The 16,420-nt window shown below is 40.5% G+C and overlaps 1 long non-coding RNA gene across 1 annotated transcript; it reads right to left on the minus strand.

Annotated features, from left to right (window-relative positions):
- Positions 1 to 5,058: 5,058 nt before the first annotated feature.
- On the minus strand, positions 5,059 to 9,556 carry LOC116659006. The gene is made up of 2 exons (XR_004314264.1): positions 9,512 to 9,556; positions 5,059 to 5,548 (listed from the first exon to the last, which is right to left on the minus strand). It is a non-coding gene; the product is annotated as an uncharacterized LOC116659006 (long non-coding RNA).
- Positions 9,557 to 16,420: the final 6,864 nt, after the last annotated feature.

Consider the following 16,420-nt stretch of genomic DNA (forward strand, 5'->3'; position numbering starts at 1 on the left):
AGTCCCCCTTTAGAAGTAGGAAAATCATCTTTCATCAGACCCACGACTCAAATGGTCTATTGAAGAGTCATGCTGGAAAGACTGGACAGCAGTGTCTGAGAAAAGAAACACAGACTTTGGCATCAGATACACCAAGTTCACACCCTACTTCTGCTGCTTACTCGTTGTGTGATTTCAGCAAGTGAGTCTGTGTCTTGGAGTTTATATTCCTAATCTACATGATGGGGATAACAGTCCCTAACTCTCTTGGTCGGTGTGAGAATGCTTGCCTGCTTGGCACATCACATGTGTTAGGTAATGCCAACAGAGCTGGCCTTGTAAATTATTGAGGCAGGTTTTGAAGGCAGGGTGCATTTTAGCTTGGGGCGAGCAAAAAGTATCGAAGCCAGAAAGCCTCTGGGTGTGATTTTAGACTTCGTGATGGTGAGCGATACAAACTCTCCAGCATCAAGATCAAGGGCAGGGCTGGGAGTCAGACAACCTGGCCAACATGACCTGCGGCCATTTGTCAAACGCCGGCTCCTTCCCTGGTCACCTGTCAGCGGTCACCATCCATCATCTTCCCTCCCTCCTTGAGCTATCCCGGCGGCTGGGCTGACAAGGGTGAATGGTGAAGCGATGGCTCCTAACTAGGAGGCTTCCGTGACGCCATGTTTCTCGGGCTGCTCCTGTCGTCTTTTCACACCAGGGTGACCGGCCCTGCCCCCGGAGTGTTTCCCCTCATCCTGCTTAAAAAGCAAGCCACAACCTTCTTCTTGGTTTCTCCGCTGTTGAGAACGGAGCGGATGGATTAAGCGTCCGGTCCCCAGTTTCCCTTCAACCTAGTGTCTGTTTTCTGCTTTGATTTACCGGCCCTTTTTTTAGACCAATTCCCAACAGGAGTTTTGGCCTTTGATCCCTCATTACCTTTTCAGTGAGTTTCAGTCCCAAATGCTTAGTGCAGACCCACTCTTCCTTTCAATCACTCCATCGCCACTTTTTCTTTTTGCCACTGAAATATAGCCCGTTTGACCTGCCTCGTCTGCAACATCCTCCCTGATAAAAACTGAAATCGAGACCCCAGTTTCAAGCTGGAGTTTTTGTTTTTGTTTTGTTTTGCTTTTAGTTTCATTGTGACAGAAATTACATAACTTAAAGTTCCCCACTTTTAAGTGTACCATGAAATGAATTATAGTCATATTACAGTTGTACAATCATCACCACAAGCTAATTATAGAGCATTCCCATCCATCTATAAACGTTCTTATAATCAATCCATATTTCCACCCGCCAGACTTTTGAGCATTTCATATAAATGAAATAATACAAGGCATGCCCTTTGGTGTCTGGTCAAGCTGAGTTCTTTTTACATATCCTAGTGCCTTGGATGTCACCTTGGTCCCCAAAGACCACATACCCTTCTCTATTGTTCTCTAGCCCCTTAGAGAAAATGCCTGTGTTTTTCAGCAACTTTGAGCAGCCTTTACTTACTAGGCTCTGGGCTTGGCCTCAGGATATGGTGGTCAGCAAAACTAGGCATAGTCCTTGTCCTCACAAAGTTACACAAGTATTTATTGTGCCCAAATACATTTACAATTATCAACTTGAAAGGTTCTACAAAAGAGACAAAATCTTTATTTTATTCTGAGCTAACTTAATGTGATTTACAAGAATTGCCTGTTACCAAGCACCTTGAAAACCACAGACTTTCTGGTCAAAGTGGAAATGTTTTTCACTAAAAGCGAGGCATGGCATTCAATGCAATCCCTATGAAAATCCTAGCTGCCTTTCTTGCAGTAACTGCCATACTGACCCTGGAATTCATATGGAGATGCAAAGGAGCCCAAATAGCCAAAACAATTCAGCAAAATCAGACCAATGTTTTTCCTCATTTCAAAACTTACTACAAGGCTACATTAATTAAGACAGTTTGGTACCAGCATAAGGACAGGCATATAGATTAACAGAATAGAAGTGAGGGTCCAGAAAAAAGCACATACATTTATTTGTAGTCAATTGATTTTCAGCATGGGTGCTAAGATAATTCATTGGGGGAAAAAGCTCTTTTCAACAAATGATGTCAGGTATCTACATGCAAAAAATTAACTCAAAATTGACCAAAAACCTAAATATAAGGGTTAACATTACAAAACTCTTAAAAGAAAATTTGTATTAATCTTTTGACCTTACATTAGGCAATGGATTCTGAGATATGACACCAAAAATATGAGCAACAACAAAATATAGATTAGACATCATCAAAATTGAAAAATTTTGTGCATCAAAGCACATTATCCATAACGTAAAAAAGACAACCTACAGAACGGGAGAAAATATCTGCAAATCATGTATCTGATAAGGGAGTAATGTCCAGAGTATATAAAGACCACTTACAACTCAACAAAAAGACAAACAATCCAACTAAAAATGAGAAAAAGACTTGAAGAGACATTCTCCAAGGAATATATACAAATGGTCATATGAAAAATACTAGGGTTACAAATAATTTCATTGTATAGAAAAAAATCACAATGAAATATCACTTTATAACCTTTAGGCTGGCTTTGATCAAAAAGACAGACATTAATAAGTCTTGGTGAGGACGTACAGAATGGAAACCTTCATACACTGCTGGTGGGAACGTAAAATGGTGCAGCTGTTATGGAAAACAGTTAAATAGTTTCTGAAAACGTTAAACATAGACTTACCCTATGACTCAGCAATTCAGCTACTTGGCATACTCCCAACAGAACTGAAAACATATGGCCACACGAAAACTTGGACCACAATGTGCATAGCAACAATATTCGTAATAGCCCCAAAGTAGCAACAAGACAAATATCCATCAACTGGTGAAGGATAAATCAAACGCGGTATATCCATGTCATGGAATATTACTCAGCTGTAAGAAGCAACGAAGTACTGATACATACTACAACATGAGGGAAACTTGAAAATATTTCACTAAAAGACGTCAAACAAAAAAGGCCACATATTGTACGATTCCATTTATATGAAATGTTTAGAAGAGGCAAATCCAGAGATAGAAAGCATGTTAGTGGTTGCCTAGGGCTGAGGGAGGGAGAAGGATGTAGGGGATGGGAGATGACATCTAAAGGGAACGAGGTTTCTTTGGGGGCTGGTGAAAATAAGGTCTGTAATCACAGAGTGGTGATAACTGCACAACTCTGTGAATATGCTAAAAAAAAAAAACCCCACTGAACTGTATACTTTAAAAGGGCAAGTGAAATGTATCTCAATAAAAAATAAGTAAGGCTTGATCACCAAAACCCAATTCAAACAATGCAAAGGTACATGTAAGGTGAAAGTGACTGCATTCCTTTCCCCACACAGGACTGAGATGAAGCTCTTGTCTCTGGGTTCCAAGCCTACTTTTCCACAGTCTGCTTAGGGATGCTTTCCCCGGGACTCTGCACATCACCTTTCTCACAGGAGAGAGTTTGGTGGGCAGGAAGAGAGGCAACTGTCCCATGTACTTGCTGTTCCCATCTGTGTCACCCCAGGATGTCCCTGGACCCCAGAAGTGCAGTTACTTCCAGTTCCAACCTCCAGCATCTTTCAGCCCTCCCAGCATCACCCCCATGGCCTCCTTCGAAGCGTACCAGCAAGATCCAGGAAGCGCTCCCTTCTCAGAGGTCTGAGCCCTCCTTGGAGGTTCTGGTAACATTCAGCTTCATCTTGTTTCTCATTCCTGTATGTGGTAGCTGCATCCCACAGTTACTCTCTCTCAATAGCCCTTCTTGCTCTTCCAACTTCTCCAACCTTGTGCTTCTTTATACCAAATCCCTTATGGTGAAATACTTCTTAGCTGTTTCTGTTTGCTTAATTGCATCCTGGCTGACAAAGCCCATTATATTCCTATATATTCTTCTAAGCTTCTTTTAATTCATATTGAAATATGACCTACTATTTTTCTTTATAAAATGGGATACTGTGTTATACTGCAAGTTGTTTTATATTGTGTGCATATTTATCAGTGTACTTTCACATCAATTTGTATATGACGGTTAATGTATCTTTTTTATGGTAACAGGATCTATTTCATCTTCTCACATGATGTTCATTGCTCTGGATTTATCTAAAGTATATTGTTCTTTTGAGGAACATTAATTGCACTGAATTCTAATTATATTTATTTATTTATGAAGCACCTACTCTGTGAAAACATTATACCGAATGTTTGGGAATAGAAGGATAAGTTAAACACAGTCCTGCAGTAGAAGAGATATGAGATATAGCTAAGATTATAAACTTGGACTTCTCAAGACATTTCCAGTTTTAAGTAATCTATCCTTTCCCATCAAATGCATTAATTCTCATACTCAAATGTTTATTGTCAGTGAAACATCAATCTCCATTCAGTCGCTGCCCTGCAACTCTTTATCCTGATGTTCTTCTGCCCCGTAAAAAGACTGGTTCTGCTCATAACTCGTAATGATTTTGAGATAGGAAAAAATTCTGAGAGTGCACCTAAGTTTAATTTTTTTCCAGATAAAATGGTAGCAGTTCCAAGGAGCCATAAGGTTTATCAAACTGGAATAGTAGTAATGTAAATATACCTACTATTATACTGGTATTCAAAGAATTATCTGAACCAAACTCAAACCCTACTGGAACTTAAATGGACTCCCACTAGGTCACCAAAAGGTATTTTCTTAGATATCCTAACAAGGTCACTTCTCTTGATGCACATTTTACATAAGGGCAAGGTATCAATCCTGCAGTTCATTTACAGCTGAGAGAAGCCCAGAGGCTCAGAATAATTTATTAATGACATTTTCTTTAAATAAGCTCTCTTTATAAGTCCATAATATAGTCAAAAGGGAAAAGGGGAATGAAGTAAACTTATTGGACATCACTGAAGGCTGCTAGACAACCAAACATGACTCTGAAACTTAATAACTAAAAGGAAAAAAAAAAAAAGGTCAGTATATACTACACCTTTCTAGGGTAAATGTATCTTAAGGCAATGAAAACAGCTTTAGTGAAGGAAACAAAGTTCCTCTATCTAAAAAAATTCCAGCTAATGAATGCAGAAGAAATGACAGAATTCAAAAATCAGCATTTCACAATCTTTAATGAAATACACAACCCCAGGCAGTGGTCATTGTGTTAGATTGCTCGGCTGCTGTAACAAAGTGCCACAGACTGGGTGGCTTTCAAGAGCAGAAATTTACTCTCTCACAGTTCTGAAGGCTGCTAGTCTGAAATGAAAGTGTCAGCAGGGCTATACTTCCCATGCGACTCTGGACAGAATCCCCCCTGCATATTCTTCCCACTGGCTGGTGGCCCCATCACTCCTTGGTGTTCCTTGGTTTGCAGCTGTGTAATTCCAATCTCTGCCTCCGCCATCACGTGGTGTTCTACCTGTCTGTCTCTGACTTCACGTGACATTTTCTGCATGGTAATATTCTGAGCTTGCTTTCTTGTATGTGCAGTTTGCTTTTTTTTTTCCCCTCCCTATTTTCTATAATGAACAACCGTGATCTTTTTTTTTTTTAATCAGGAAATTAAAAAAAAATTTGTCTTCTGGCCATGCTGGTTTCACCTGGGAAGTAAAAAGGACCAAAAACTGATCAGACATAATGTTCAATTGCAGGCATCCAGAGAGTCCTATAACTGAACAAACAGACCTTCTTTCACTGACAACAAAAGCATTTATGTCCAAAGAGAGTACAATTGTTCCCTTACGAAGGCTGAGAGCATGACATATATAAAGTAGAGTGAAGCAGGTTAAAAAAAAAAGCAAAACTGAATAGACGGGCCCAAGTTTCTCAAAAAGCACAAGGAAGGCCAAATAAATCCTTGACAAAAGTGGTAATCAGATACGCATTAAATCCAGAGTTCAAAAACATGTGTTTAGCTTGGTTGTGAATTAACACTAAAGGTAAAGGTGGCTTGGTTATTAATAAACATATTTCTTACTTAACCTACTGAAGAAGGCTATCGGGAGACTGAAGCATCCCACCACCCTGTTCTCCAGGCTCGAGTGTGGGCATCCTCACACATCTGCACTGGAAAGTATCAACAAGCTGCTAACAGGGATCACCGGTTCCGTGTCAACACGGAGGGTCAGATGTGAGGCTCTGTCACCACTTCTGAAAGGTCTCATTTCAGACTATCCTCTACCTACCCCCTTTCAATGACAGACCTGAGAAGGGTTTTCACACTTGAGAAGACCTCTTCCAACAAGATCCTATTCAAAGTCCCTCAGAATTGATCCAGTTGTTACAGACTGAACTGCATCCCCCCAGATTCATATGTTGAAGCCCTAACCCACGCCATGGCTATTGTTGAAGACAAAGCCTTCAAGAAGATAATAAAGTTTAAATGAGGTCACAGGGGTGGGGCCCTAATCTGATAGGACTGGTGTCCTTCTAAGAAGAGGAAGAGGTACCAGAGCATGATCTCCATGCACACACGGAGAAAAGGCCATGTAAGCACTCAGCAAGGAGTCACCCACCACCTGCCAGCCAGGAAGAGGCTTCACCAGAAACCCACCCAGACAGCTCCTTGATCTGGGACTTCCAGCCTCCAGAACTGTGAGAAAATCACTGTCTATTTAAGCCACCCAGTGTGTGAGAATCTTGTTATGGCAGCCAGAGTCAACTAACACATCACCCTTTCTTTTTAACACAAAAATTTAATCATGCCACATTTAAGAATCTAAGGAAACAGATTCTACAGCAGTCAGACTGCCCAAGTTTTGAACTTCTACTTCCTAATTCTCTTTTCATAAAGATAAAGCTCAAAGGGGATATTTTCCTCCAATATGGATATGTTCGTAACACTTAATGGATCCCTTTATTCTGACTTGACTGTCTGTCTGTGGAACTAGATATGTAGGAATCAAAATAACTTCCTTTGATTACCAAATGCACAATGAAAATACGCAGAGCCATCTGGGTCCACACAAGCCAATCCTAGAGATCATGTTCCCTTTAAGCCTGCTTAGGTTTGAATTATAGGAAAATGGTGGGACAATTCTTTGATTTGTTCAGCTGTGATGCTGAGAAACACAAAAGGGATCATGGAGATTTTATCTTTGACACCAACAGAAAAGAACCTCCATTGGAAAGCAAAATGCTTTTATGCTTCAATGCTCTCGAAAACGACCAGAAAGTCACTCTAAAATTTACTTCTGAAAAGGTGTCAGGTTTGTATTGACCTCATGGGAGCCAGATTTTGGTTAATTAGAAGCTCATCTATGAACAGACATCTGAAAGTTGAATGAGGAACCGAAACAACCTTTTAGACAGCTTTCTCTTCATCTGTTGTCTGACAGAGCAGTCAGTCTTGGGATCTGTCCCCCCCCCCACTTTTTTCTTTTTTTCAGATAGAAAAGTCTAGCTTTTGCCACAACATACACTCAGTGAGCTGGTGCCTTCTGGAGGGCAGGCTTTGTTGGCCTCTTTTATTGATTTACTTGACCCTAGAATTACACAGTAAATAGCATTCTGTTCAAGTTGAAAACAAGAAACTACACTCCCAACACTGTCCATACCAATCTAAACCCTTCACTGATTTAAAAAAAAGAAAAAGAAAGGCAACAACGAAACCACAAAAACAATAGGCAGCAAGCCAAAGGCAAGACCATTATAAACAAAATGATCTGTTTTAGAAGACCTGGATTCTCCACCCTTAATTTAATAATTATCAAAAACAAGTTTCTTTTGTATAGCACAGGGAACTATATTCAATATCTTGTAATAACCTGTAATTAAAAAGACTACGAAAACAAATACATGTGTGTAGAGGCATGACAGCACGTTGCGCTGTGCGCCTGGAATCAACACGTTGTAACTGACGGCACTTCAAAAACAAACAAATGATCATGTATTAAGCTAATAATCATATAGTCTCTTTATATGGTAAATAAAAGGGGGGACCAGGAAAAGCATTAGGGATGGAGCAAAACGTGTGGTTATGTTAGGGGGAGGGGATCCTTGATTCCCCTCCTTGACCTACCATGATTTCATCCTGCTACACTGACTGCTGACAATAGTGTTTGTAATGTAACAGACGACACTGCAATTAAGAGTAACAAGTGAGACCTATGAGACCTATATACGCGGTTCTTCTCACTACCTGGTATTAAGTTATGCATTTCTTTTCACTTGTATATTGCCCTCGAGCACCACCAGAATCAAACCCACGAAAGGCAGGGTTTACATCTCAGTCACCTCCATTTCCTTAGTATTTCATGAATAAATGAATGAATGAATGAAACACAAGAGGTTGAGATTGTTGCATTTGCCCTCAGCAAGTCCCTAAAGACAAAGTGAGAACTGAAGTGATCTGGAGAGGAGGGGAAATGGAACTGCCTCAATCAGAATGTTATACCTTGATCGTTAGGGAAAAGCTAGGAAAATCCATCCGGTCTAATAAGGATAAATCTTGTTGGGGGCTATCAAAGGATACTACCGCCCATCACAAATGATGCATATATAAACCATAATATCAATACAATGGGAAGCTGTACAGCCATTTAAAAAAAATCAGATCACAGAATATATTTCAAGGGGAAAAACCAGTAACTGCATGCAGACAGGTGAAAAAGGCAGGTAGCAAATGTATCGTGTGGTTCCATTTATTTAATAATCTGAAATCCCTCATCACTATATACTCAGGAATCATCAGATTAATTCCGTGTGATTAGATTTCTTTGCACTTATTGCTGCTTTTAGATGTGTCTGCATTCGGAGATGTATTAATTCTTCATTAGGGATTGCTTCATGGAGTTCAGAAGAAAGACTTTGCCTCAGTCAGAAGCTCACAACTGGATCATAGGGCTGCATTTATTGCCCGCATATTCACATCCTCTACCTTTTGGAGGCAGCATGGGTGGACAAAAGCAATTCTTTTTTTAGAAATGGAACTCTTTCAGAAAACAAAAATAAGTCTAAGAATAGAGTAGGTCAACCTCCCAGAACCCAGCCAATAGCAACGTGGTTCTTCTAATTATCCTCAGACCCTGGTCCTTTTCTCTCCCTATGGGTATCTTTTCGTATGTATGGATCAGAGTCTTGCCTCCCTTGCCTCCCATTTGTCCATCACAGAGCTCTGTGCTTCTTGCAGGTGCAAAGGGAAGGCTCCCATCAAGGGGAGGATCGGGTCCCCGCTAGGACCTTATATGCACCCAGAAACCGTCTCAGACTGAAATTAAACATCTCCTTATAGCTGCAGGTTTACTAGTGCCTGCCACATAACGCCGTCTCAAGGACATGTGTGAATCCCAACGTTAGATGCGTGGGATGGGGCTGGGGAGATGTTCCTGGAAGGGGTCCTCTTAAACTAAACAAACTCAAGATTTATCTGAGGAGCTAATTGAATGAGAAGTTTCCACACCTCGCTCCCAAGTATCTTTTTCAGTAGGTCATTCTTAATGCTTACATTGAATAGGTTTATGCTGCAGATGGCCCCCAGGTCACACTCAGAAATAGTGCTTCTAAACCTTATCTAACGACACAGGATGGACAGTGGGGCCAGCAGAAGTGCCTCAAAATCTTACCCCATCTCTGGTTGAAGTGAAGTCAAGAGGTTTGCCTCCAGCTAGGCTGTGGGATGAAAAAAATAGACTTTCTGAGCATTTAGGATTTAAATCTCATTTTCTCCTTTCCACAGCATGTGTGACAGTGTTCTCACCTGGGAATTTTAGGCAATGCTGTTTAGCATTTACAGTTTATTTTACTCAGTAATTATTCACAAAGTGTTTTATAGCATCCATTTGATCTCCCCAGCTTGACCATAAACTCCTGGGGTATTTGGAAGGCTCAAAATTTTTTTTTTAATTTAATGAGATGGAAAGAGAGAAAACTCCTTACTCGGTGCTGTTGACAACAGTGCATCCAAGGTCACCAGGTGTATATTTTATACTACTTCATTCAGCTCTAAATCTGCAGTTAAGTTCCTTTTAAATTGGAGACCAAGAGTAGAAATATCAAGTGGAGAATATTAACCTTTTTAAAGTAAAGAAACTTACTGTGTCATAATCAGAGGAAGTTTTATTTTAATGCAGTGGTCCTCAAAATGCGGTCCACAGCTAGCGGAGTTAAAGGGACCTTGTCAAAAATGCACATTCTCAGGCCCCTCCCAGACCCACTGAAACTCTGGCAGTGCACCCAGACATCTGGTTTTTAACAAGTCCTCCAGGGACTGATTCTGTCTTACTCAGCTCAGGCTGCTACATCAAATACCACAAACTGGTGGGGGCGAGAGCTGGGGGAATTAAACAATAAACATTCATTGCTCACAGTCTGGAGGCTGGGAAGTTCAAGATCAAGGTGCTGACATATTTGGTTCTTGATGAGGGCTCTCTTCCTGGTGTGTAGATGGCTGCCTTCTGTATGCATACTCATGTGGCTTTCCTAGCTGCTCTCTCCCTTCCTCTTCTTATAAGGGCACTAAATACTATTATAGGAGGGTGCCACCCTCAAAACAAGAGTGTAAATCTAATAATCTTCCAAAGGCCCTAACTCCAAGTACCATAACATTGAGGGTTAGGGAGTTCAACATACGAATTTCAGGGGGACACACTTAGTCCATAACACATTCCAATGCACATTTAAATTTAAGACTGGGGTTGGAAGGGATGGGGGAATCTGTTCTGTTATGCATTTTAAACAAACAACAAAAAACACTTGAAGACTATAAAACAATAAAACTAGCATGTAATCAAAGTGTACAACCTGCTTGCTAGAAAACACTTTTCATAAAGCGTCAGATGTGCATGAAGAGATTCCCCATATATATGTATAAAATAAATGCACAGAAACGAAAATATTTCTGTTGCATTTTATAAAATGCTTTGTCTCACTTGATCTCAATGGAGTCTCCTAACTTCCTGAGATGAAAAATTAAGTCCTCTTATTTTCCTATTTTACAGCTAAAGGTACGAAGTTCAGAGATGACCTGGGGCAAGTCACATGGGTGCACAAGGCTGCTTAAATTCTCTATTCACTTCCCTCCACCAAAAAGCATTTACTTCTTTTATTGTAACAAATGAATTCTCCTGGTCGTTCACTGTGTTTCCTAAGGATGGGGGTAAATGCTATCCTCCAGAGCTTCTTGCTGGTTTGCTTGCTGTCTGCAGACCTTTCCTTCCTTCACGAATTAACAGCTTCTCCTCTTATTAACCAGATGGATGGCTGCACCTGGTTAATTGGAGTTGTAAGGTGGATAAGTAGATTAAAGAACATGGTGGCTGGAGTGCTCACTGCTGGCCACATAATTAAGAAAGCAGCAATGAGCAAGTTCTACTGGGGCTTCAGCGAGGGAAAGGCTCAGTGGACTGATTTCCTGGAACTGCTTCAACTGCTAAATTATGAGAAGCCCTCGCTGCCGCATTGGGAGAACGTTGAAATTCTGCTGCTGAGAAGGCACAAATTCTCTTTCCCTGAGATGTTCAGCATTTAAATCAATGTTTCTCAGAGTGTGTCTATTTACCACCTGTCTCAGAATCATCTGGAAGTTTATTAAAAATGCATATTTCTGGACCTCACCCAAAACCCACTAATTTAAGGGGTGGGGGTTGGTGGTAGTGGCCAGGAGTCTGCACCGATTAACAACCTTCCTTCTAAAATTGGGAACCACTGATTTACTGCTATCCTCAAATATGTAGTATTTCTAGAATCACCTAAAAAAAGACTGCACAAATCCATACTTTGTGAACAATAACTCCCCTTGGCTACCAAACTATCCAGCAATTGAATCTCCAAAACCCCAAAAGTCCTTGACAAAGCAAAGAATCAATGTCAGAACCCGAGAAGGTTTTATCTCAGAAGTCTTGTGCGACACTTGTTAGAAATACACATTTCCCGCCTCAGCCCAGAACCAGTGAATCAGAAATTCTGGGGGCGGAGCACCCTCTGGACAAAGCTGAGGACCACTGCTCTAGACTGGTACTGCTCCACCTCCAGTGCACGTATGAACCATCTGGGGGCCTTGTTAAAATGCAAATTGTTTCAGTAGGTTTGGGAGCCGAAAGGCTCCCAAGCAATGTTCATGGACCACACTAGGAGTAGCGAAACTCTAGGTCATTTTTTATCTAATGTCATGAGAGAAAATTCATATGGAAAAAAAGAAAAAAAAGAGCAGGTCCCCAGGCATACGCTGAAATGGTCGGTCAATCCACATACTCCAACCGCAGAAAGTGAAGTGGCTAAAATACCACCAGCTGGCTTTGAGCTCCGAGTACTACGGATGCATTTGGCCTGACTGGCCCACAGGCCATCCTCCAAAAACGCTGACACCCGAGATCACGCATTTTTACGTGACTAGGAAAGGAAGCCAAAAGTGGCTTCGCAAGGATCAAACTCTGGCTTGTCCTCCGTCCGCTAGTAGGCTCTGGTAAATTGTATCAACTCTCTCTAGAGTGACACTGTGGTGTAGACAGCTCTCGTCAGGGACTTGGGGACCCCCCATTCTCGTCCCAGCTCCTGTCTCTTCACTGGGCCTTGACTTCCTCACAAACTGAACGATGGGTTTGGAATCTTTGCCTGCCCCTGGAAGTCTGCGGTTCGATGGCCCATTCAGTCTTTTATATTTATTACACTTGCTGTTCTGCTTCTGGAGCTTAAGACTGTCACTGTGTACCCTCTGCACTTGAGTTCAGTGACAGCACAGTTCTGCTCCTCTGAGCCAGCCTCGGTTGCTGGTCCAGGGAACGCAAACTTCGGCAACACGTGTATGAATTCAGACGCTACATGCTTCTTGCGCTTGGACTTTTCACCTTTACCTCGGTATGTTTTAAATTATTCAGCCTCGACGTTCCATCACACTAAAATGCCTAATTTGGAATATCATCACATACAAGATTAGTTTGCCTGGCTGTCAAGGGTTTACTAAGTAGCCCACGTCCGCTGAGATGAGGTATGTATAAATTAGAGAGTGCGGATTTGCTTCTAAAAGGAACCTACCAGAATAATTTGTGCAATAAAGACTCTGAATAGCTAGTAGGTTTATAGAATTTCTCTAGTGTAATTAGGAGAGGCATTGTTGTGTAATGAAGAAAATTAATTAGAACTAAGTGTTTAGGGAATGTCTGGTTAGGTAACCAAAGGCATATTTGCAGCCTAATTGTTTTTTGGCAGCTGGAGGCATTTTATACCCTTTGAGTGTTTAGTTAATGGATATTTTAACATGCCTTACTGTTTGCTTTTCCTTAAATTTAAACTACTTCCATATTAAAAAAAAAAAATTCATCAAAGGTTTGAACCAAGTGTATATCCCACTGGAAAAATGCCTCAGTTACCTGATTTATTTGATCATACTGTCTGCCAAATGTTAATTATTTTCAGAGGAAGTCCATATTGAGGCTAATTGGTATGCCCTCCTGTACCATATATAATTACCGAGTTCTACTGTATGCTTACAAGACACAAACACCAAAACATTTCTAATATTTTGCCAGTATTTCTTCTAACCTGCAACCAGCTCACAAATATTATGTCTCGGGTCTTCTCTGCAACAAGGTAGTTTTTGAAAATACAGTACATTTTAAAATAAGATGGATTACCTATCCAGTTGGTTGGTAATTTTTTGAATATGCATAAAATTCTTAAGTCAAGCAGACATAGATTCGAATTCTAGTTGTCACTTACTGTGTAGATCTTCGGAAAATTATTTAAACTATCTAAGGCTTAGTTTCATGATATGTAAATGAAGACAATAAGCCTTATAGGGTTATTGTGAAAATTAGACAAAACAGGTGTATTTTATTAAATTAGGACATTTTTGGTTTCAGATGAGAGAAATCTGACATGAAATAACTTCAAATGACATCAGAGAGGGAAATAGCTTTTGTTTAGAATAATTTTATATTTCCAAAAGAACTACAAAAATACTAGTTTCCCTATACCCTTCAGCCAGCTCCAAATATACACAATTTAGCTGTCATAAAATTATTAAAACCAGAAAATTAATACTGATGAAAATATCTTAATCTACAAGCCTGATTAAAATTTTAGCAATCACCTTTTTCCAGTCCAGGAGCCCAAGTTGCCTTTAAGTTTCATACCCCCTTGGTCTCCACCAATGTGGGAAAGCTCCTCAGCTTTTTTTATTCTTGTCAGCCGAGGGGGGCTGAAGAGGGATTCGAGGCGGTGAGCTGCCCAACCGGAAAAATGCGCAAGGAGCCGCCATACCGCAAAACAAACTGCTCGAGGAGCTGACGTGGAGCAAAACAGCACTTACACCCTACCTGAACAAGATGGCGCGCGCCCGTGAGGCGCACTTGTCCTGCTTTTATCTATTTTGCCCGCACACGCGCAGTGTTCGTTTCTTTGTCCGTACTGCTTACATAATGCTACTAGCGCATGCGTACCTTTACTTTCTTTGTTCATAAGGCTTACATAACTGGCGCATGCGTAGTGTTTACACTACTGGCGCATGCGTACATTTACCTCTTACCAGGTGTAAGCTATTGTGAACTTTGGGCTGGGCCCCCATGGCCTATTCACTTAAGGCTGCCGACAATTCTCTTGACCTCAACAGGTTTGAAGAATACTAGCCATTTTGTAGAAGCCCCTCAATTTGAGTTTGTCTGATATTTTCTCATGATTTGGAGTGAGGTTATGCGTTTTGGTGAGAATACCACAGAAGTGCTCTTGTATTCTTCTTAGTGCATCATACCAGGAGCCACATCGTCAGTATGTCTCACTGCTGTGATGTTAGCTTTGATCACCTGGTCCATCTGGTCTCTGCATGGTTTCTTCACTGTAGAGTTCCTAATTTTTCCTTTGGAAGTATTTTGTAAGAATACCTTGTGACTGTGAAAATATGCTTTTTTCTCATCATAATTTTGCCCACTCATTTTAGCATCCCTCAGTGATTATTGCCTACAACAATTATTACTGTGGTGTTTGGCAAATGGTTTCTATTTCCACCATGCATCTCACAGTTTATTAATTGGAATTTTACTGTGAGGAAGAGCTGTCCCATCTCACTGATTCATTTGTTTATTCCAGTATTTATTTACTGATATGTGGACTCAAAAATATTTATTCTATAGGATGTAATCCATTACTATCTTTTTATTTTATTTTATTGCTAAAATCGCCCCAGATTTGGCCATTGGAAGATCTTTCAAGTTGGTTCCTGTGTCTTTTTTGACATGCCCCTGGTTTGTCTGTCTGTTTGTTTGTTTAAGTCGTTTCTCACTTTCTGGCACTTTCGATAATTCCAGCTTTGGAATGAGCCAATTCTCCAAGAAAACTCAATGTCATTTCAAGTTCAAGGCAATGAAGCTGGCTTTAAGCACAGCTGAATCAATGGGTTCAACTGATGTCATTAGGAATTCAAATCTTACAAACTTTTGGCTCTACTATTCTCAGTTTCTTTCTTAGGCAAGTGCTTAAATATTGTGGCCAAGATGGCTGCTAATGCTTACTCTTACAACCATTTTTCCTAAAGGAAAAAAAAAAAAACAACTCCCTGATAATCATAGTAAAAGTCCAGTGGAGAGGTCATATTAGCACAACCTGGGTCATATGCCCACCTCTGATCCAATCTCGTTGCCCAGGGAATGGAGTGCTCTGCCCAGGAGTGTGTCACACGACCACAGGCAGGCAAGAGACATTAGTCCCATGAGAACCACATGGAATGGTGTTTCCTCAAGAAACAGCTTCGATAAGATCTGCATGGGCTTCTACCGTGCGTTACATCTATAAAGCTCTTCACTTAGTGAAACATATAGTGAATATACCTGTTTGGTGTTAAAACGGTAAGGTAGCAATGCAAAATAACTGATTTCCCTATAGTGGGATCCTACTAAGCTATTAAAAATAATGGAGCAGATGTAAATGCATAGCTATAAAATGACCTACAAAACATATTATCCAGTGGAAAAAAAGCAAGATACATCACAGTAGATAGGGCAAGCTTTCACCTGTATTTTAAAAAGGAGTATAATTTCATGGTCAATCTCTGCACAGGCTATCTCTGGAAGGATATCTGAATAATCGGTAGTTTGCAAATAGTGGTTGTTCCAAAAACATTAATATGTTTGTGCGGCATTTTTACATGTTTGATTCTCATCTCTTATTAGATTTCAAGATTCTTTAGGACAGAGATCATGTTCCTCTTGATAGTTCATGTGCACAGGAAATTTCACTTTGTAGGTACACAATAAATAGCTGTAGATTAACATGCTTAGATTTACATACAGTAAATCCAAGTAAAGAGAGGAGTGTAGAGACAAAGATTTGTCCAACTGAAGCTGAAAATAATGTGAGGACTTATTTGAGGAGGCACTTGAATACAACAAACTTTTCATACTCTTATTTCACATAAATAAGTGTAGTGAAAACTTGGCCAGATCCTGTGCATTCTACTGGCTGTTGAGATAAATCTAAGAGAAAAGATACCTTTCCATTCCGTCCCCAGAAAACGGGTTACTCATCATGTTTATCCTGCAACCCAG

This window comes from Camelus ferus, chromosome 22, assembly GCF_009834535.1.
Source record: "Camelus ferus isolate YT-003-E chromosome 22, BCGSAC_Cfer_1.0, whole genome shotgun sequence".
Taxonomy (NCBI): domain Eukaryota; kingdom Metazoa; phylum Chordata; class Mammalia; order Artiodactyla; family Camelidae; genus Camelus; species Camelus ferus.